Source organism: Nuphar pumila, chromosome 13 (assembly GCF_984573655.1).
Source record: "Nuphar pumila chromosome 13, dmNupPumi1.hap1.1, whole genome shotgun sequence".
NCBI lineage: Eukaryota > Viridiplantae > Streptophyta > Magnoliopsida > Nymphaeales > Nymphaeaceae > Nuphar > Nuphar pumila.
Window position 1 is genome coordinate 39,557,847 of NC_143261.1, and position 25,286 is coordinate 39,583,132.

Here is a 25,286-nt window from a genome sequence, read left to right on the forward strand (position 1 = left end):
TAATCATGCATATATGTGTTCTAAGGCTCTCCAAAAAAATTCTTAGTGATTCAATCATGCATATATATGTCCTTAGGCTATCAAAAAAAATTTATAGTGATTCAATCTTGCATATATGTGTTGTAAGGATATCAAAAAAAATTCATAGTGATTCAATCATGCATATATGTGTTCTATGGCTGTCAAAAAAAAATCATAGTGATTAAATCATGCATATATGTGTTCTAAGCCTGTCAATGAAATTTTATAGTGATTCAAACATACTTATATGTGTTCTAAGGCAGTAAAAAAAAATTCTTATTGATTCAATCATGCATATATGTGTTCTAAGGTTGTCAAAAAAAATCATGTTGATTCTAGGAAGCTTATATGTGTTATAAGGCTGTCAAAAAAACTTTGTAGTGATTCAATCATGCATATATGTGTTTTAAGGGCGTCAAAAAAAATTCATAGTGATTCAATCATGCATAAATGTGTTCTATGGTTAAAAAAAATCACAATGATTCAATCATACCTATATGTGTTCTAAGGCTGTAAAAAAAAAATCATAGTGATTTAGTCATGCATATTTGTGATCCATGGTTGTCAAAAAAAATTTGTGGCGATTCAATCATGCATATATGTGTTCTAATGCTATAAAAAAAATTCAGAGTGATTCAATCATGCATATATGTATTGTTAGTCTGTCAAAAAAATTTTACAGTGATTCAATCATGCATATATGTGTTCTATGGTTGTGAAAATTATTTTTTAGTGATTCATTCATTCATATATGTGTTCTAAGGCTGTCCAAAAAATGTCTTAGTGATTCAATCTTGCATATATGTGTTCTAAGGCTGTCAAAAAAATTTCATTTTGATTCAATCATATATGTTCTAAGGCTGTCAAAAAAAATTCATAGTGATTCAATTATGGAGATATGTGTGATAAGGTTGTAAAAAAAAATTATATTGATTCAATCATACATATATGTGTTGTAATGATGTCAAAAAAATTTGTTCTGATTCATTCACGTATATATGTGTTCTAAGTTATTAAAAAAAAATTATCGGGATTTAATCTTGCATATAAGTGTTCTAAGACTGTCAAAAAAATTTCATAGTCATTTTGTCATGCATATATGTGTTCTAGAGCTGTGAAAAAAAATTCATAGTGATTCAATCTTGCATACATGTGTTCTAAGGCTGTCAAAAAAAAATTATAGTGATTCAATCTTGCATATATGTGTTCTAAGCGTGTCACAATAATTTCATAGTGATTAAATCATGCATATATGTGTTTTAAGGCTATAAAAAAAAAATCATAGTGATACAATCATGCAGATATGTGTTCAAAGGTTGTCAAAAAAAATTATAGTGATTCAATCATGTATTTATGTGTTCTAATGCTGTCAAAAAATTTTCATAGTGATTCAATAATGCATATATGTGGTCTAAGGCTGTCAAAAAATTCTATAGTGATTCTATCATGCATATATATGTTGTAAGACTGTCGAACAAAATTCATAGTGATTCAATCATGCATATTTGCGTTCAAAGGCTATTAAAAAAATTTCATTGTGATTTAATCATGCCTATATGTGTTGTAAAGCTGTCAAAAATATTTCATAGTGATTCAATCGTGCATATATGTGTTCTATGGTTGTCAAAAAAAAATTAATGTGATTCAATCTTGCATATATGTGTTCTAAGGATATGAAAAAAGTTTCATAGTGATTCAATCGTGCATATATGTATTCTAAGGCTTTCAAAAAAAATCATAGTGATTCAATCATGCAGATATGTGTTTTAATGCTGTCCAAAAAATTTTGTAGTGATTCAATGATGCATTTGTGTTCTGTAGTTGTCAAAAAAAATTCATAGTGATTCAATCATGCATATATGTGTTTTAAGGCTGTCAAAAAAAATTTAGGGTTATTCAATCTTGCCTATATGTGTCCTAAGGTTGTCAAAAAAATTTAATAGTGATGAAATAATGCATATATGTGTTCTAAGGTTGTCAAAAAAAATTCATAGTGATTCATTCATGCATATATATGTTCTAATGCTGTAAAAAAAAATTCATAGCGATTTAATCATGCATATATGTGTTCTAAGCCTGTCAAAAAAAATTCAATTGTGCATATCTGTGTTCTACGACTGTCAAAAAAGTTTGATAGTGATTCGATCATGCATATATGTGTTCTAATGTTGTGAAAAAAAATTCAATCACGCATATCTGTGTTCTAAGGCTGTGACAAAAATTTCATGGTGATTCAATCATGCATATATCTGTTCTAAGGCTGTCAAAAAAAATTCATAGTGACTCAATCTTGCATATATGTGTTCTAATGTTGTCAAAAAAAATTCATAGTGACTCAATCTTGCATATATGTGTTCTAATGTTGTCAAAAAAAATTTATAGTGATTCAATCATGTATGTGTTGTAAGGCTATCAAAAAAAATTCATAGTGATTCAATCATGCATATATGTGTTCTAAGGCTGTCAAAAAAATTCATAGTGATTCAATGTTGCATATATGTGTTCTATGGCTGTAAAAAAAAATTGATATTTATTTAATCATGCATATATGTGTTCTAAGGTTGTCAAAAACATTTCATAGTGATTTAATCATGCATATATGTGTTCTAAGGCTGTCCAAAAAAAATCATAGTGATTCAATCATGCATATATGTGTTCTAAGGCTGTCAAAAAAATTCATAGTGATTCAATGTTGCATATATGTGTTCTATGGCTGTAAAAAAAAATTGATATTTATTTAATCATGCATATATGTGTTCTAAGGTTGTCAAAAACATTTCATAGTGATTTAATCATGCATATATGTGTTCTAAGGCTGTCAAAAAAAAATCATAGTGATTCAATCATGCATAGTTCTAAGGCTGTCAAATTTTTTTTATAGTGATTCAATCTCGCATATATGTGTTGTAAGGTTGTCAAATTTTTTTTTATAGTGATCCAATCATGCATATATGTGTTTGGATCGGTCCCAACCCGGATCTTGTTTGGCTCGGGTTCGGCCTGGATCAGGTTTGACCCAGTTCCTGTTTGGATCAGGTCTCGTCCGTATCCTATTTGGATCGGTTTCGACCCGGATCCTGTTTGGATCAGGTCCAATCCGGATCACGTTTGGATCATGTCTGTCTCGAATTCTGTTTGGGTCTGTTCCAGCACGAATCCTGTTTGGTTGATTTCTGGCTCGGATCGAGTTTGGAATGGGTCTGATCCGGATCACGTTTGGATGGGGTCCGACTGGGATCATGTTTGGGTCTGGTCCAGACCGGATCCTATTTGGATCGGGGCTGATCCGAAGCCGATTTGGTATAGGTTTGACCCTGTTCCGGTTTCGATCGGGTCAGACCTGGATCCTGTTTGGGTCTGATATGGACCGAATCCTATTTGGATTGGGTCAGACCTGAATCCTGTCTAGGTCGGGTCCATCCCGGATCATGTTTGGGTTAGGTCCAGACTAGATCCTATTTGGATCATGGCCGATCCTGACCCGATTTTAGACAAGTCTGGCCCGGTTCCGGTTTGGTTCGGGTGTCGCCCAGATCTTGTTTGGGTCTAGTCTGGACTAGATCATGTTTGGATTAGGATGGACATGGATTCGGTATGGATCGAGTCTATCTCGAATCGTGTTTCTATAGGGTCAGAACCGTATCCGGTTTAGATCAGATGCGGCTCGAATCACATTTGGATCAAGTCGGACCTAGATCATGTTTCGATATAGTTGGACCGAAATCATGTTTGTATCGAGTCTGATCCGATTACAGTTTGGATCGGGTCGGACTTGGATTATGTCTGGATCAGGTCTATCCCGGATCTTTTTTGGATCGGTCGGATACAGTTTCGGTTTGGATCGGGTCTGATCCGGATCATGTTTGGATCGAGTTGGACACGGATTATGTTTGTATCGACTTGAACCCAGACCCGGATCCAATTTGGATCGAGACCAATCCGGATTCGGTTTGGATCAGGTCCGGTCGGGTTTCTGTTTGGATTGGGTCTAACCCGGATCACGTTTGGATCGGGTCGGATCTAGATCTTGTTTGGTCGGATATAGATCCTGTTTGGGATGGGTCCAACTTGGATCTTGTTTGGATCGGTTCTTACTCGGATCCTGTTTGGATCGGTTTTGACTCGCATCCTGTTTGGATCTGGTCAATCATGGGTTTCTGTTATGTATCGGATCTAGATCCGAATTGGATCGGATAAGATCTATAATAGGGTCTAGGCACTATTTATACTTGAACTGGATCGATGACCGATACAACTTTTTCTGGGACAGGTTCAGAGCTATTTTTGATTGGTTCCTTTTAGTTTTTCACCGGTTTCGAGATATAGAGACCTTGTTTTCATGAATCCATAAAAAGATGGGGATTTTCTTATTCGGTTATAGGGTTGTTTGTTCATATATTATTCTAGTTCATTAGGTCCAAAACCGGTTCTGACCCTTAGATGTCTGATTCGGAGTTGTTTCATGCTAGTTTGAGGTGTTTTTAGATCGGTCCTAGCTTAAGGACATCGGGTTTTACCTATTTGAGCTTGTTTTTGTTATTTTTTTATGCTTTATAAGTGTTCATTGTTAAGAAAACTTGACTTGTGCATGTTAATTCATGTGTTTTATATTGGTTAAGTTATGCATAATGTTTTTAAGCATGAATTATGATTAAATCCAAGACATTTTATCATAAAAACTAGCTTATGCATACAAGTTGAAGCATAGTATTTAGGTTTTTTCACGTATAAAAGTAAGAGACATAGAGAAAGCAATAAAAGAAGTACGTATGTTTAACGTTTTCACGTATCTAAGATTACAGAAAGGGATTAACAAATAAAAGTGCTAATGCCACGACCAGGCCATAATTTGTTAAAGCTTAAAAGCCAGACTATGCAATAAAGTATCTTATATTTGACCCTCTTCTTCTAGTTGACAAGCGAGACCTTCTACGGCTTGGCCTACAGCAATACCTTGACTGACTCTGGGTCCAATAGAAGCAAGTTTTATGTCCAATCCAGTAGCAATAATGGAAGCAACATAAATTAGAGGATTCATGGTGAGCTCCTCACAACGAAAAATGAAGAAATGGTTAATGATATAACCAAATAAACCAATGAATTGTTATATTAATTTAGTACCCGAAATATATGATTAAATTAGGTAAGAGAGTAGAAAAAGAAATGGTTGAATGAAAATAATTCATTCTTAAGTTCCATTTCAGTGAGAGGGTCCTACGAATGTTCTACCATGTTCCATCAACACACTAAAGGGGTCATACGAGATATCCACTGTGGAAGTTGGCCAACATTTCTATTGGCAAATAAGCGGTTTCCAAGTGCATGCCCAAGTACTTATAACTTCTTTGGTCATAATTGCTATCTTATTATGTTCAGCTGTTAGCCGTTCGGAGTCCACAAACTTTTTTGATTGACGGTCAGAATTTTTTCGAATATGTTCTTGAATTCATTCAAGATGTGAGCAAAACTCAAAATGGACTAGAAGAATATGGTCCTTGGGTTCCTTTTATTGGAACTCTGTTCCTGTTTATTTTTTTTTCTAACTGATGAGGTGCACTTTTACCTTGGAGAATCATACAGTTACCTCATAGGGAGTTAGTTGCAACTACGAATGATATAAATGATACTATTGCTTTAGCTTTACTCACGTTAGTGGCACACTTCTATGAAGGCCTTACTAAAAAGGGATTGGGTTATTTCAGTAAATAGATTCAACCAACTTCAATACTTTTACCAATTAATGTCTCATAAGATTTCACAAAACCATTATCACTTAGATTTGGACTTTTAAGGAGTATATTGGTCGATGAATTAGTAGTTGTTGTTCTTGTTTCTTTAGTACATTTAGTGATTCCTATACGTGTGATGTTTATTGGATTATTCATAAGCGGTATTCAAGCTCTGATTTTTGCAACCTTATTTGTGGTTAATATAGGTGTATCCATGGAAGGTCATCATTAAGTAGTTTTCCATCAAATAAATAGCAAAATAATGCTTTGAATTTCAAAGAGTCGCTTTTTCTTTTTTAATTGATTTAAATTCAAAATTAAGTAAGCCCATGAATCCTAATCAAATAATTTGCATAGCTCAAGATACCTTCTTGAGGAACATGATTGATATAAATTTATTTATTTACGATATGTAGTATATAGTGTAGGAAAACAAGAGCAAGAGAAATATATGTACAATATTGATATTTATTATATTACATATTACACTACGAAATTATAAAAAAAGGGGGGAATTCCCAATTTTTCCTAGGATCCCCTTTTGTCCTATTCATGTCATACATCTCCTTTATTTTCCCAATCAATTACGACGATTCATAATTGGGGTAATAATTGTGACTCGTTTGGGTCATGCAACGAAACAACAGGAACTATGTTGTGTGAAACCGTTGCTATTTCATTTCATTCTATTCTATTCAACAATTAACCAAAAATAGAATTAATTGCAATTAAATAAATCAATCATCAAATCTAGATATATGACGATTCATTTTGATGAATCTCTTCGTTAGAATCCTTGTGTGATAATGATAAAGGCAAGTAAAAATCAAGTAGGTTACGTGGGTCGAGCTAGATAGCGTAGCTACATATTATAAGTGAAATCTGGTGTATGCTTAGAAGAATGATTCCAGGGTCCCATCCCATTAAATAGAAATAAGATGATGATTGTTTATATGGAAGAAACACATGTATATGTGATAGTTGATATTCAATAGTTATATATAGACTACCCATGTATATTATTTCATTCCCTATATTACTACCGACTTTATATAGGTATAGATTCCACTTTCCCCATATAGATTACGATATAAGCCTTTCTTTTTCTTTCTGTGACTATATATGTGGATTGAGTACAAAGTCAAGCCTATGAATGCGTTTAAAGAAGATGAAGGAGAGAAGAATTGAAAGAATGGGTTTGGATATTATATGGATTTACAAAAACTTGGACAAGGAATAAAAATGAGATATTGAAGTAGTTCTGATGATTCAGTAATATCAAATATCATCCCTTCTCAAATTAGGTTGAGAGTTCTTAGTTTAGTTGGATGGATTTTAGTGATGGAATATGAAATAATAAGTAATGCAACTAATTAATATTATAAATATATAAATAACATTAATTAAGCACACTAATTAAGTAATATATAATAATTCATTTGTTTATTTGGTTATATTATTAACCATTTCTTCATTTTTTTGTTGTGAGGAGCTTAATATGAATCCCCTAATTTCTGCTGCTTGAGTCAGAGTACTCATCAAAGCTTTAACAGTTTACGGCATGTTCGTGGTATTAGCAATTTTATTTGCTAATCCCTTTGTGTAATCCAAGAAACGTGAAAACGTGAAAAATACGTACTTTTATTGCTTTGGCCCTGCCTCTTGTCTTCTTTAAATTATATCAACTCAACACTTCACTCCTACAATTCTAGAGAGACATGATTGGAGTGCACTAACAAGCAAACTGGTTTTGACCATCTCTTTTTAATCATGCATGCTTTTGATGTATGGTTTAATGAGTTTAGTTTAAATTATAGTAAAAAACAAATTTGGCCAATTTGAATGTCAAAATCAGAATTAAAGTAAAATTTTCCTAAAAACAAGTTTTTGGGCTGTCAAACCGACTTGTTTTGGTTATAACTTTATGCATAGATATCGAAATGACTTATTTTTTTATTTTTGAAAGATATTCATCATTATTTTGGATAAAATCCTTTCAGATGTTGTTTTATATTCAAAAAATATAGTGAATAAAGAGAGTGTCGAAAATGACTTCAGGCAACTTGTTTTTTGAAATATGACCATTGACACGAGACTACAAGGCCAAAGTTGGGGTGTTTACAAATTGTATCTCTTTGTTATCAAGCATGTGAAGATAACAAAAAAGTAGACACACCGATTTTGTAGAATGGATAAGATTAACATTGAAATCAAATACATCCACTTAACACGAGGGTCTCTCTATCATAATCAGTTTTTAAACACTCTAATTGATTTCACAAATCATTGATCTTATGCTGGACCGCCTCTAATCATTTCACAATCAATGTTAATCTTATCCAAATTGCCTTTTAACTCAAGGACCAGCTAACCTTGGGCATTATTTAAGCCCCTAGTGATGGGTCGACCTGGACCCTAAAGGTTGGTTTCAAATTTAGATTTATTGTTCATATTGGTTGACCTTGAATATCTCTTGGATGATATAGAAATCTTAGTAGGATCCAATGATGTATGTATTATGATTCATATCGAGCGGATAAAGGAACTCGAACCCGCATCGTTAGCTTGGAAGGCTAGGGTTATAGTCGACGTCGATTCATTATTTTTAACGTCTATAATTCAAAACCGAACATGAAACTTTGGTTTCATTCGGCTCCTCTTTGAAATATGGATAGCTTCCTGGATTTAGGGCATGAAGTGACCTAATCGAAAAAATTTATGATGTATGTTTATATTATGAGGTTAATTCATTAATTATTTTAGTACCCAAAATATATGATTAAATTATGTAGTAGAAAAAGAAATGGTTGAATCAAAATAATTCCTTCTTAAGTTTCATTTTTGTCAGAAGGTACTACGAATGTTCAACCTTGTTCGATCAATACACTAAAGGATTATGCAAGATATTCGGTGTGGAGGTTTCCAAGCGGATGCCCAAGTACTTATAACTTCTTGGGTCGTAATTGCCATCTTATTAGGTTCAACCGGTATAGCCGTTAAGAATCCACAAACTATTCTGACCCACAGACAAAATTTCTTCTGATATGTTCTAGATTTCATTCAAGACGTGAGTACAACTAAAAATGGAGAAGAATATGGTCCTTGGGTTCCTTTTATTGGAACTCTATTCCTATTTGTTTTCGTTTCTAACTGGTCAGGTGCGCTTTTAACTTGGAGAATCAAGCAGTTACCTCGTGGGGTGTTAGTTGCACCTACGAATGATATAAATACTATTGTTGATTTAGCTTTACTCATGTCTGTGGCACATTTTTATGCAGGCCTTTCTAGAAAGGGACTGGGTTATTTTTGTAAATATATTCAACTAACTCCAATACTTTCACCAATTAATGTCTTAGAAGATTTCACAAAACCGTTATCACTTAGTTTTCGACTTTTCAGGAATATATTGGCCGATGAATGAGTAATTGTTGTTCTTGTTTCTTTAGTATACTTAGCCATGGAAGGTCATCATTGAGTAGCTTTTCATCCAAATAAATAATAAAATAATGCTTTAATTTTCAGAGTCAGTTTTCCTAAGATCCCCTTTGTCCTATTTATGTCATACATCTCCTTTATTTTCCCAGTCAATTACGACGATTCATAATTGGGGTAATAATTGTTACTCATTTGGGGCGTTTGACGTAACAACATGATTGGTATAAATATGTTTATTTACGATATGTATGATATAGTGTAGGAAGAAAGCAAAGCGAGAGAAATATATGTACGATATTAATATTTATTATACTACAGAATTTTACAAAAAAAGGGAGAATTCCAAAATTTTTCTAAGATCTCCTTTTGTCCTATTCATGTCGTACATCTCCTTTATTTTCCCAGTCAATTACAAGGATTCGTAATTGGGGGGTAATAATTCTTACTCGTTTGGGGCGTGTGACGAAACAACAAGAACTATGTTCTGTGAAACCGTTGGTATTTTATTCCATCCTATTCAACAATTAACCAAAATTGGAATTAATTACAATTGGATCAATCAACCATCAAATCTCGATATAGAATGGTTCGCTTTGATGAATCTCTTTGTTTGAATCGATGCGAGATAATGATAAAGACAAGTAAAAATCATGAAGTTTAGGCAGGTCCAGGTAGATAGTCGTAGCTCATATTATACGTGAACTTCGTTGTATGCTTAGAAGAATGATTCCATGGTCCGATCCGATTCAAAAGAAATAAGATGACGATGGTTTACATTATGGGAGAAACACATGTATGTATATGTGATAGTAGATATTCAATAGCTACATATGGACAACTCATGTATATTATTTCATTACCCATATTACTATCGACTTTATATAGATATAGTTTCCACTTTCTCTATATCGATTACGATATAAGCTCTTCATTTTCTGTCTGTGACTGTATATGGGGATTGAATTCGGAATCAAGCCTATGAATACATTTAAAGAAGATGATGGAGCGAAGTATTGAAAGAATGGGTTCGGATAAAAAAAATAGAATAACTATATTATATGGATTTACGAAATCTTGGATAGGGAATAAAAACGAGATATTGAGGTAGTTTTGATGATTCAATAATATCAAATATCATAACTTCTCAAATTAGGTTTGGGAGTTCTTAGTTTAGTTGTATGAATCTTAGTGACGGAATATGAAATACGAAGTAATGTAACCAATTAATATTATCAATATGTAAAAAAACATTAAGTACACTAGTTAAGTAATATAATACATCATAAATTGTTTCGTTTAGGTCACTTTGCGCCCTAAATCCTGAAATCTATCGATATTCTATAAAGGATCCGAATAAAAGCAAAGTTTCATATTCAATTTTGAATTATAGACATTAAAAATGATGAATCGACGTCGACTATAACCCAAGCCTTCCAAGCTAACGATGCAGGTTTGAGTCCCTTTATTCACTCGATATGAATCCTCCAAAGATTTCTAGATCATCCAATAGATATTCAAGGTAAACTAATATGAACCAAAAATCTAAATTTGAAACCAACGTTTATGTTCCAGGTCGACCCATCCCTAGGTGCTTAAGAAATGCCAAAGGTCAGTTGGTCCTGGAGTCAAAAGGCAATTTGGATAAGATTGACATTGATTGTGAAATGATTAGAGGTGGTCCAATAAATTATCAATGATTTGTGAAATCAAATTGAGTGTTTAAAAACTAATCATGAGGCATCACAGAGAAACCCTCGTGTTAAGTTGCATACATGCTTTAAGCTGCTTATTCATACTTTCATCTTCATCTTCGTAAAAAACAACTTTTGAAAAATAGATTTGATCTCAATGTTAATCTTATCCATTCTTCAAAATCGGTGTGTCTACTTTTTTGCCGTCATCTCATGCTTGATAACGAAGAGATACAATGCAAACACCCCAATTTTGGCCTAGTAATTTTGTGTCAATTGTCATATTTCAAAAAATAGGTTGCCCAGAGTCATTTTTTACATACTCTCTATTTTCACTATATTTTTTGCATATAAACAACACCCTAAAGGTTTTTGTTCAAAAGAATGATGAATATCTTTCAAACATGAAAAAATAAGTCATTTAGATGTTTAAGTACAAAGTCATTAGTCATTTATAAAGGCCTGCATAGAAATGTGCCACTGACATGAGTAAAGCTAAAGCAACAGTGGTATTTATATCATTCGTAGGTGCAACTAACTCCCCTTGAGGTAGTTGTTTGATTCTTCAAGGTAAAAGCGCACCTAACCAGTTAGAAACGAAAACAAATCAATAGAGTTCCAATAAAAGGAACCTGAGGACCATATTCTTCTGCATTTTGAGTTTTGCTCATGTCTTGAATAAAATCAACAACATATTAGAAAAAATTCTCGCCGTGAGTCAGAATAGTTTGTGGATTCTGAAGGGCTATACTGGCTGAACCTAATAAGATAGCAATTACGACCCAATAAGTTTTAAGTACTTGGGCATGCTCTTGGAAACCCACTATTTGCCAATAGGAATGTTACCTAATTTCGCACCAAATATTTTGCGTAACCCTTTTGCGTGTTGAGCGAACATGGTAGAACATTCGTAGTACCGTCTGTCAGAAATGGAAGTTAAGAAGGAATTATTTTTATTCAACCATTTCTGTTTCTACTCTCCTACCTAATTTAATCATATATTATGGGTACTAAATTAATTAAGGAATTAACGACGTAATATATCACACATCATAAATTTTTTCATTCATGTCACTTTGCTCCCTAAATCCTTGAATTGATCCATAATCCATGAAGGAGCCGAATGAAACCAAAGTTTCATGTTCGGTTTTGAATTAAGGACACTAAAAATGATGAATCAACGTCGACTATAACCATAGCCTTCCAAGTTCGGATGGTTCAAGTCCGTTTACCCGCTTGATATGAATCATAATACCTAAAAACTGATTATGAGGTGGTCCACCCTAGGATCAATGATTTGTGAAATCAATTGCAATATCTAAAAACTGATTATAAGGCATCATAGAGAGACCACCGAGTTAAGTTGAGTACATGCTTTAAGCTGCTTATTCATACTTTTACCTTCAGCGTCGTCAAAAAGAACTTTTTAGAAATGGATTTGATCTCAATGTTAATTTTATCCATTCTACAAAATCGGTGTGTCTACTTCTTTGTTATTAACGAAGCATCACATGCTGGATAACAAAGAGATACAGTATGTAAACACCCCAATTGTGTCCTAGTAGTCTTGTGTCAATGCTCAAATTTCAAAATACATGTTGCCCAGAGTCGTTTTCGACATAGTCTTCATTTTCATTATATTTTTTGCATATAAAACAACATCCTAAAGGTTTTTGTCCAAAAGAATGATGAATATCTTTCAAACATAAAAAAAATAAGTCATTTTGATGTCAAATCACAAAGTTATAACCAAAACAAATCGGTTTTGACTTTCCAAAAAACTTGTTTTTACGAAAATTTTACTTTAATTCTTATTTTGACTTTCAAATTGGATAAAATTGTTTTTTTACGAACACATTAAACCATACCTCAAAAAGATGCATGATATGGTCAAAACAAGTTAATTATTAGTACAGTCCAAGCATGTCTGTCTCGGATTGTAGGAGTGAAGTGTTGAGTTGATATAATTTAAAGAAGAAAAGAGGCAGGGCAAAAGAAATAAAAGCTGTATGTATTTTTCACGTTTCTAGGATTACACAAAGGGATTAGCAAATAAAAGCCAGACTAGCGATACCTACTATGGATTATGGTTGTGCAATAAAGTACCTCATATTTTACTGTATGCTTCTGGTTGACAAGCGATACCTTCTACGGATTGGCCCACAGTAGTACCATAACGGACTCTGGGTCCAATAGAAGCAAGTAATATGGCCAATCTAGCAGCAATAACAGAAGCAGCAGAAATTAGATAAACCAATAAACTATTATATATTACTAAATTAGTATACTTAATTAATGTTATTTATATATTTATAATATGAATTAGTTACATTACTTAGTATTTCATATTCCATCATTAAGATCCGTACAATTAAACTAAGAACTCCCAACCGAAATAGAGAAGTGATGATATTTGATATTATTGAATCATCAAGATTACTTCAATATCTCATTTTTATTCTCAAGATTTTGTAAATCCATATAATATAGTTCTTCTATTTCTTTTCTCCAAACCCATTCTTTCAATTCTTCTCTCCTTCATCTTATTTAAACGCATTCATAGGCATGACTTCATATTCAATCCACACATACAGTCATAGACAAAAAATAAAGAGCTTATATCGTAATCCATATAGAGAAAGTGGAATCTATGTCCATATTACGTCGGTAGTAATATGGGGAATGAAATAATATACATGGGAAGTCCATATATAACTAATTAATGTCTACTATCACATACATGTGTTTCTTCCATAGTCTAAACCATCATCATCTTATTTCTTTTGAATCGGATCGGACCCTGGAATCATTCTTCAAAGCAAACACTGGAGTTCACGTATAATATGTAGCTACGACTATCTAGCTTGACCCACGTAAACTACGTGATTTTCACTTGTCTTTATCATTATCTCACATCGATTCGAACGAAGAGATTCATCAAAGCGAACCATCCTATATCAAGTAATATGCGAGCCATCCACATATAAAGCAACAGTTTCACATAACATAGTTCTTGTTGTTTCGTCACATGTGCCATTGAAGGTATCACTATTCAACTAGAAGCAGGCGGTAAAATACGAGGTATTTTATTGCTTATTCTGGCTTTTATGGAAGCTTTGACCATTTACGGTCTGGTCGTGGCATTATCATTTTTATTTGCTAATCCCTTTGTGTAATACTAGAAACATGAAAAATACATACTTCTTTTATTGCTTTGACCCTGCATCTTCTCTTCTTTAAATTATATCAACTCAACACTTTACTCCTAAAATCCTAGACATGCCTGGACTGCACTAACAAGTTAACTTGTTTTGACCATATCTTTCTAATCATCTATCATTTTGAGGTGTGGTTTGATGCATTAAGTTTAAATTATATTAAAAAACAAATTTGGCCAATTTGAATGTCAAAATCAGAATTTAATTAAAATTTTCCTAAAATCAGGTTTTTTGGGTAGTCAAACCGATAGGTGTGGGTCATAACTTGGTACAAAATGACAATTTTTTTTCATGTTTGAAAGATAAGACTCTAGTTTCATCAATCTTTTTGACCAAACCCTTTAGGATATTGTTTTATATGCAAAACATATAGTGAAAATAGAAAATGTGTCGAAAGTGACTCTGGGCAACTTGTTTTTTGAAATATGACCATTGAGACAAGACTACTATGCCAAAATTGAGATGTTTTACATATTGTATTTCTTTGTTTTCAAGCATGTGAAGCTCTCTCAATAGCAAAAAAATAGGCAGACTGATTTTGTAGATTGGATAAGATTAACATTGAGATTAAATCCATTTCTAAAAAGTTCTTTTTGACAAAGATGGAGATAAAAGTATGAATAATCAACTTAAAGCATGTACGCAACTTAACACAATAGTCTCTCTATGATGCCTCATAATTAGTTTTTAGATAGTATAATTGATTTCACAAATCATTGATCCATGGGTGACCTCTAATGCTCGGCCATGCAAATTGCCTCTTGAATCTAATACCAACTGACCTTGGGCATTTTTTAGCCCCTAGTGATGGGTCGACCTGGACCCTAAAGGTTGATTTCAAATTTACATTTATGGTCCATATTGGTTGACCTTGAATATCTCTTGGATGATGCAGAAATCATAGGAGGATCCAATGATGTATGTAGTATGATTCATATCGAGCTGGTAAAGGGACTCGAACCCACATCTTAACTTGGAAGGCTAGGGTCATAGTAGACGCCGATTCATCATTTTTAACATCCTTAATTCAAAATCAAACAAGAAACTTTGGTTTCATTCAGCTCCTTTATGAAATATGGATATAAATTCAAGGATTTAGTGCGCAAAGTGACATAAACGAAAAATTTTATGATGTGTGATATATTACGTGATTTATTCATTAATTAATTTAGTACCCCAAATATATGATTAAGTTAGTTTGGAGAGTAGAAAAAGCAATGGCTGAATCAAAATAATTCCTTCTTAAGTTCCATTTCTGTAAGAGGGTACTACGAATGTTCTACCATGTTTGATCAACACACTAAAGGGTTATGCGAAATATTTGGTGTGGAAGTAGGTAACATTTCTATTGGCAAATAGGAGGTTTCCAAGTGCATGCCCAAGTACTTATAACTTCTTGGGTCGTAATTGCTATCATATTAGATTCACCCTCTATAGCCGTTAAGAATACACAAACTATTCTGACGTAGGCAAAACTCAAAATGGAGAACAATAAGGCAATTGGGTTCTTTTATTTGAACTTCATTCCTATTTGTTTTTGTTTCTAACTGGTCAGGTGTGCTTTTACCTTTGAGAATCATATAGTTACCTCATGGGGAGTCAGTTGCACCTACGAATGACATAAATACTATTGTTGGTTTAGCTTTACTCATGTCAGTGGGTTATTTCGGTAAATGTATTCAACTGACTCCAATACTTTCCTCAATTATGGTCTTAGAAGATTGCACAGAACCTTTATCACTTAGTTTTCGAATTTTTAGGAATATATTGGCCGATGAATTAGTAATTGTTGTTCTTGTTTCTTTAGTACAATTAGTAGCCATGGAAGGACATCATTGACTAGCTTTTCATCCAAATAAATAATAAAATAATGCTTTAATTTTCAGAATCCTTTTTCCTAGGATCCCCTTTGTCCAATTCATGTCATAAATCTCCTTTATTTTCCCTGTCAATTACGATAATTCATAATTATGGTAATAATTGTTACTCTGTTGGGGCATGCGACGAAACAATTGGAACTATGTTTTGCGAAACCGCTCCTATTTCATTCCATTCTATTCAACAATTAACCAAATTTAGAATTAATTGCAATTGAATCAATCAATCATTAAATCTTGATATGTGATGAATCTCTTTGTCTGAATCCTTGTTAGATAATGACAAAGACTTGTAAAAATCAAGTAGGTACATGGGTCGAGCTAGATAGCATAACTACAATGGTTATATATAGAATACCCATGTATTATAAATTCCCTAATTCCACTTTCTCCAAATGGATTACGATATGAGCCCTTCCTTTTCTGTCTGTGACTGTATATATAAATTGAATAGGAAGTCAAGCCTATGAATGCATTTAAAGAAGATGATGGAGAGAAGAATTTAAAGGTTGGAGCAAAGAAATAGAAGAACAATATTATATGGATTTACAAAAACTCAAATAGGGAATAAAAATGAGATATTGAAGTAGTTCTGATGATTCACTAATATCAAATATCATCCCTTCTCAAATTAGGTTGGGAGTTCATAGTTTAGTTGGATGGATCTTAGTGATGGAATATGAAATACTAAGTAACGCAACTAATTAATATCATAATTATATAAATAACATTAATTAAACATACTAATTAAGTAATATATAATAATTCATTTGTTTATTTAATTATATCATTAGTCATTTCTTCATTTTTTTGTTGTGAGGAGCTTAATATGAATCTCCTATTTTCTGTTACATGAGTCAGGGTACTCCTGCGGGGGCCAAGTCATAGAAGGTATCGCAAGTCAACCATAAGCAGAGGGGAAAATATGAGGTACTTTATTGCTTAATCTGGCTTTTATGGAAGCTTTAACACTTTACGGCATGATTGTGGCATTAGCACTTTTATTTGCTAATCCGATTGTGTAATCTGTGAAACATGAAAAATAAGTATTTTTATTGCTTTGGCCCAACCTCTTGTCTTCTTTCAATTATATCAGCTCAACACTTCACTCCTGCAATCCCAGACAGACATGATTGGACTAGACTAACAAAACTTGTTTTGACTGCATCTTTCTAATCATGCATGCTTTTGATGTATGGTTTAATGTGTTTAGTTTAAATTATAGCAAAGAAACAAATTTGGCAAATTTGAATGTCAAAATAAAAAATAAAGTCAAATTTACCGTAAAACAAGTTTTTTAGGTAGTCAAACCGACTTGTTTTGGTTATAACTTTGTTCTTAGACATCTAAGTGACTTATTTTTTCGTGTTTGAAAGATATTTATCATTCTCTTGGACTAAAACCTTTAGGATGTTTTATATGCAAAATATAATGAGAATAGAGAGTATGTCGAAAATGACTATGGGCAACTTGTTTTTTGAAATATTTCAATTGACACAAAAGGCCAAAATTCGGGTGTTTATATATTGTATCTCTTCGTGATCAAGCATGAGATGATGACAAAGTAGTAAACACACCGATTTTGTAGAATCGATAAGATTAACATTGAGATCAAATCCATTTCTAAAAAGTTGTTTTTGACGAAGATGAAAATGAAATTATGAATAAGCAGCTTAAAGCATGTATGCAACTTAACACGAGGGTCTCTCTATCATAATCAGTTTTTCAACACTCTATTTGATTTCACAAATCATTGATCCCATGGTGGACCACCTCTAATCATTTAACAATCAATCTTAATCTCATGCAAATTGCCTATTGACTCCAAGATCGGCTGACCATGGGCATTTTTTATGCCCACAGTGATGGGCCGACGTGGACCCTAAAGGTTGGTTTCAAATTTAGATTTCCGGTCCATATTAGTTGACCTTGAATATCTCTTGGATGATCTAGAAATCCTAAGAGGATCCAATGATGTATGTATTATGATTCATATCAAGCAGATAAAGGGACTCAAACCTGTATCGTTAGCATGGAAGGCTAGGGTTATAGTCGACGTTGATTCATCATTTTTAACATGATATATTATGCGGTTAATTCATCAATTATTTTAGTACCCAAAATATATGATTAAATTATGCACTAGAGAAGAAAAAGAAATGGTTAAATCTACATAATTCCTTCTTAAGTTCCATTTTTTAAGATACTACTACGAATGTTCTAGCATGTTCGATCAACACACTAAAGGGATGTGCGAGATATTCGGTGTGTAGGTGGTTTCCAAGTGCATGTCTAAGTACTTATAACTTCTAGGGTCGTAATTCTGGTATAGTCGTTCAGGCAAACTATTCTTACCCACAGCCAAAGTTTCTTCTGATATGTTCTTGATTTCGCTCAAGATGTGAGCAAAACTCAAAATGGAGAAGAATATGGTCCTTGGGTTCCCTCTATTGGAACTCTGTTCCTATTTGTTTTCATTTCTAACTAGTCTGGTGCGATTTTACCTTGAAGAATCAAACAGTTACCTCATGGGGTGTTAGTTGCACCTACGAATGATATAAATACTATTGTTGTTTTAGCTTTACTCATGTGAGTGACACATTTTTATGCAGGCCTTACTAAAAAGGGCCTGGGTTATTTCGGTAAATACATTCAACCAATTCCAATACTTTTACCAATTAATGTCTTAGAAGATTTCACAAAACCTTTATCACTTAGTTTTTGAATTTTTAAGAATATATTGGACAATCAATTAGTAATTGTTGTTCTTGTCTCTTTAGTACATTTAGCCATGGAACGCCATCATTGAGTAGTTTTTCATCCAAATAAATAATAAAATAATTCTTTAATTTTCAGATTCGCTTTTTCTTTTTGAATTGATTAAAATTCAAAATTAAGTAAGCCCATGAATCTTATTGCAATAATTAGTTTATGCATAGCTCAAGATACCTGCTTGTGGAACACGATTGACATAAATATGCTTATTTACGATATGTACAATATTAATATTTATTATATTACGTATTACACCACAGAATTATAAAAAAAGGGAGGAATTCCCAATTTTTCCTAAGATCCCCTTTGTCCTATTCATGTCGTACATCTCCTTTATTTTCTCAGTCAATTATGGTGATTCATAATTGGGGTAATAATTGTTACTTGTTTGGGGCGTGCAACGTAACAACAGGACTACTTCTAAATTGCTGCTAGATTGGCCATAGAACTTGCTTCTATTAGACCCAGAGTCGATCAAGATATTGCGGGCCAAGCCGTTGAAGGTATCGCTAGTCCACTAGAAGTAGACGGTAAAATACAAGGTACTTTATTGCTTAATCTGCATTTTATGGAAGCTTTAACAATTTACGTTCTGATGATCACATTAGCACTTTTATTTGCTAATCACTTTGTGTAATTCTAGAAACATTAAAAATGCATACTTCTTTTACTGCTTTGGCCCTGCCTCTTCTCTTCTTTAAACTATAGCAACTCAACACTTCATTCCTAAAATCCTAGACATGCTTGGACTGCACTAACAAGTTAACTTGTTTTGACCATATCTTTCTAATCATGAGTCCTTTTGAGGTATTGTTTAACGCATTCAGTTTAAATTGTAGTAAGAAAACAAATTTGACAAATTTGAATGTCAAAATCAAAACTAAATCAAATTTACCTTAAAACAAGTTTTTTAGGTAGTCAAACCGACTTGTTTTAGTTATAACTTTGTGCTTAGACATCTAAATGACATATTTTTTCATGTTTGAAAGATATTCATCATTCTTTTCCACTAAAACCATTAGGATGTTGTTTTATATGCAAAAAAAAGTGAAAATAGAGAGTATGTCAAAATGAATATGGGCAACTTGTTTTTTTGAAATATGACAATTGACACAAGACTACTAGGCCAAAATTTAGGTGTTTACATATTGTATCTCTTCGTTATGAAGCACGTGATGATGACAAAATAGTAGACACACTGATTTTGTAGAATGCATAAGATTAACATTGAGACCAAATCCATTTCTAAAAAGTTGTTTTTGACGAAGATGAAGATGAAAGTATGAATAAGCAGCTTAAAGCATGTATGCAACTTAACACAAGGGTCTCTTTGTGATGCCTCATAGTCAGGTTTTAAACACTCTAATTGAGTTCACAAATCATTGATCCTTTACTGGACCACCTCTAATCATTTCACAATCAATGTCAATCTTATCCAAATTGTCTTTGGCATTTTTTAAGCACCTAGTGATGGGTCGACCTGGACCCTAAAGGTTGGTTTCAAATTTAGATTTTTGCTCCATATTAGTTGACCTTGAATATCACTTGGATGTTCTAGAAATCTTAGGAGAATCCAATGATATATGTATTATGATTCATATCGAGCAGATAAAGGGAGTCGAACCCGCATCATTAGCTTGGAAGGCTAGTGTTATAGTTGACGTCGATTCATCATTTTTAACGTCAATAATTCAAAATCGAACATGAAACTTTGCTTTCCTTGGCTGCTTTATGGAATATGGATAGCCTTCTCGGATTTTGGGTGCGAAGTGACCTAATAATTTTTTTTTTACAATGTATGATATATTACGTGGTTAAATCATTAATTAATTTAGTACCTGAAATATATTATTGAAGTAGGTAGGAGAGTAGAAAAGTAAATGGTTGAATCAAAATAATTCCTTCTTAAGTTTCATTTATGTCAGAGAGTGCTATGAATGTTTTACCATATTCGATGAACACACTAAAGGATTATGCAAGATATTCGGTGTGGAGGTAGGCAACATTTCTATTGGCAAATAGGAGGTTTCCAAGTGCTTGCCTAAGTACTTATAACTTCTTGGGTCGTAATTGGTATCTTATTAGATTCAGCCGCTATAGCCGTTCGGAATACACAAACTATTCTGACCGACGGCCAAAATGTCTTTTGATATTATGTTCTTAATTTCATTCAAGACGTGAGCAAAACTCAAAATGGAGAAGAATATGGTCCTTGGGTTCCTTTTATTGGAACTCTATTCCTATTTGTTTTCATTTCTAACTGGTCAGGTGCAATTTTACATTCAAGAATCAAACAGGTAACTCATGAGGTGTTAGTTGCACCTACGAATGATATAAATACTATTGTTGCTTTAGCTTTACTCATGTGAGTGGCACATTTCTTTGCATGCCTTACTAAAAAGGGACTGGGTTATTTCGGTAAATGGATTCAACCAACTCCAATACTTTTACCAATTAATGTGTTAGAAGATTTCACAAAATCTTTATCACTTAGTTTTTGACTTTTCAGGAATATATTGGCCGATGAATTAGTAATTGTTGTTCTTGTTTCTTTTGTACATTGTAGCCATAGAAGGTAATCATTGAGTAGCTTCACTTCACCTGCTTATTGAACATGATTAATATAAATGTATTTATTTACGACATGTATGATATAGTGTTGGAAGAAAACAATAGCAAGAGAAATATGAGTACAATATTAATATTTGTTATATTCCGTATTACACTACAGAATTGTCAAAAAAAAGGGGGGAAATTCTGATTTTTTGTTACGATCCCCTTTTGTCCTATTCATGTCATACATCTTTATTTTCCCAGTCAATTACGATGATTCATAATTGGGGTAATAATTGTTACTCGTTTAGGCCATGCGACTAAACAACAAAACTATGTTATGCGAAACCGTAGTTATTTCATTCTATCCTATTCAATAATTAACAAAAAATCGAATTAATTGCAATTGAATCAATCAATCATCAAATCTTGATTTGGGATGATTCGCTTTGATGAATATCTTCGTTTGAATCAATGTGAGATAAAAATCACGTAGGTTAGGTGGGTCGATCTAGATAGTCGTAGCTACATATTATACATGAACTCCAGTGTATACTTAGAAGAATGTATATGTGATAGTAGATATTCAAAAGAAATAAGATGACGATGGTTTACATTTTGGAAGAAACACATGTATGTGTGATAGTAGATATTCAATCGGTATATATGGACTACCCATGTATGTTATTTCATTCCCCATATTACTATCGACTTTATATAGATATAGATTCCACTTTTTCTGTATGGATTACGATATAAGCTCCTCTTTTTTTGTCTGTGACTGTATGTGTGGATTAAATATGAAATCAATCCTATGAATGCATTTAAAGTAGATGGAGCGCAAGATTGAAAGAATGGGTTGGGAGGAAAAAAATAGAATAACTATATTATATGGATTTACAAAAACTTGGATAGGGAATAAAAACTAGATATTTAAGTAGTTCGAGTCCCTTTATCTGCTGGATATGAATCATAAAACATACATCATTTGATGCTCCTAAGATTTCTGGATCATCAAAGAGATATTCAAGGTCAACCAATATGGACCAGAAATCCAAATTTTAAACCAACCTTTTGGCTCCAGGTCGGCCCATCTCTAGGGGCTTAAAAAATGCCTGATGTCGGTATATTTTTTGCCTATAAAACAATATCCCAAAGGTTTTTGTCCAAAAGAATGATGAAACTAGAGTCTAACATGAAAAAAATTTGTCATTTCGATATGTAAGTACAAAGTTATAACCAAAACAAGTCGGTTTGACTACCCAAAAAACTTTTTTTTATGAAGACTTTACTTTAATTTTGATTTTGACATTCAAATTGGCCAAATTTGTTTTTTTACTATAATTTAAACTAAATGCATTAAACCATATGTCAAAAGGATAAATCATTAGAAAGAGATTGTCAAAACAAGTTTACTTGTTAGCATGTCTTGGATTTTTGGAGTAAAGTGTTGATGATATAATTTATAGAAGAGAAGAGGCAGGGTCAAAGCAATAAAAGAAGTACGTATTTTCACGTTTTCACGTTTCTAGGATTACACAAAGGGATTAGAAAATAAAAGTGCTAATGCGAAGACCAGGTCGAAAATTGTTAAAGCTTCTATAAAAGCCAGAATAAGCAATAAAGTATATCGTATTTTACCCTCTGCTTCTGGTTGACTAGCAATACCTTTTACGGCTTGGTCCGCAGCTATATCTTGACTGACTCTAGGTCGAATAGAAGCGAGTTTTATGGCCAATCCAGCACCAATAACGGAAGCAACATAAATTTTGGGATTCATGGTAAGCTCCTCACAACAAAAAATAAAGAAATGGTTAATCATATTATCAAATAAACCAATGAATTATTATATATATCTTAGTTAGTGTACTTAATTAATGTTATTTGCATATTTATAATATTAACTTGTTACATTACTTAGTATTTCATTCCATCACTAATATCCATACAACTAAACTAAGAACTCCCAACCAAATTTGAGAAGTAATGATATTTGTTATTATTGTCGGATCAGGACTACTTCAATATTTCATTTTTATTCCATATCCAAGTTTTTGTAAATCCTTAAAATATAGTTCTTCTATTTCTTTGCTCCAAACTCATTCCTTCAATTCTTCGCTCCGTCTTCTTTAAACACATTCATAGGCTTGAGTTCATATTCAATACACACATACTGTCATAGACAGAAAAAGAAAAGCTTATATCATAGTTTATATAAAGAAAGTGAAATATAAATGGGTAGTGCGTAGTAATATGGGAAATGAAATAATATACATGGGTAGTCCGTATATAACTATTGAATATCTACTATCACATGTACTTGTGTTTCTTCCATAATGTAAACCGTTGTCATCTTAATTCCTTTGAATAGCATCGGATCCAAGAATCATTATTCAATGCATACCCCGGAGATCACGTATAATATACAACTACGGCTATCTACCTTGACCTGCATAAACTATGTGATTTTTACTTGTCTTTATCATTATCTCACATCAATTCAAACAAAGAGATTCATCAAAGCGAACCATTCCATATCAAGATTTGAAGATTGATTGATCCAATTGCAATTAATTCCAATTTTTGTTAATTGTTGAATAGGATGGAATAAAATAGCAACGGTTTCGCAGAACATAGTTCTTGTTGTTTTGTCGCACGTTCCAAACGAGTAAGAATTATTTCCCCAATTATGAATCCTTGTACAATAAAATAAAGGAGATGTACGACATGAACAGGATAAAAGGGGAGCTTTGAAAAAATTGTGAATTCCCCCCTTTTTTTACAATTCCGTAGTGTAATATGTAATATAATAAATATTAATATCGTACATATATTTTTCTCGCTATTGTTTTCTTCCTACACTATATCATACATATCGTAAATAAACATATTTATATCAATCATGTTCCTCAAGCCGATATCTTGGGCTACGCATGAATTAATTATTGGAATAAGATTCATGGGCTTACATAATTTTGAATTTAAATCAATTCCAAAACAAAAAGTGAATCTTTGAAATTCAAAGCATTATTTTGTTATTTATTTGGAAGGAAAGCTACTCAATGATGACCTTCCACGACTAAGTGTACTAAAGAAAGAAGAACAACAATTACTAATTCATAGGCCAATATATGCCTGAAAAGTCAAAATTTAAGTGATAAAGGTTTTGTGAAATCTTTTAACACATTAATTGGTAAAAGTATTGGAGTTGGTTGAATCTATTTACCGAAATAACCCAATCCCTTTTTATTAAGTTCTGCAAGGAAATGTGCCACTCACATGAGTAAAGCTAAAGCAATAGTAGTATTTATATCATTTGTAAGTGCAACTAACACCCCATGAGGTAACTGTTTGATTCTTCAATATAAAATCACACCTGACTAGTTAGAAATGAAAACAAATAGGAATAGAGTTCAAATAAAAGGAACCCAAGGACCATATTCTTCTCCATTTTGAGTTTTGCTCATGTCCTGAATGAAATAAAAAACATATCAAAAGAAATTTTGGTCATCGGTCAAAATAGTTTGTGTATTTCAAACGGCTATAGCGGTTGAATCTAATAAGCCAAACGGCTATAGCGGTTGAGTCTAATAAGATAGCAATTACGACCCAAGAAGTTATAAGTACTTGGGCATGCAGTTGGAAAGCTCCTATTTGCCAATAGAGATGTTGCCTACCTCCACACCGAATATCTCACATAAACCTCTAGTGTGTTGATCGAACATTGTAGAACATTCGTAGTACCCTATGACAGAAATGGAATTTAAGAAGGAATTATTTTGATTCAACCATTTATTTTTCTACTCCTCTACCTAAATTAATCATATATTCTGGGTACTAAATTAATTACTGAATTAACCATGTAATATATCATACATCATAAATTTTTTTGTTTGGGCCACTTTGCGCCCTAATGCGGGGAGTCTATCCATATTCCAAAAAGGAGCCGAATGAAAGCATAGTTTCATGTTCGGTTTTAAATTATAG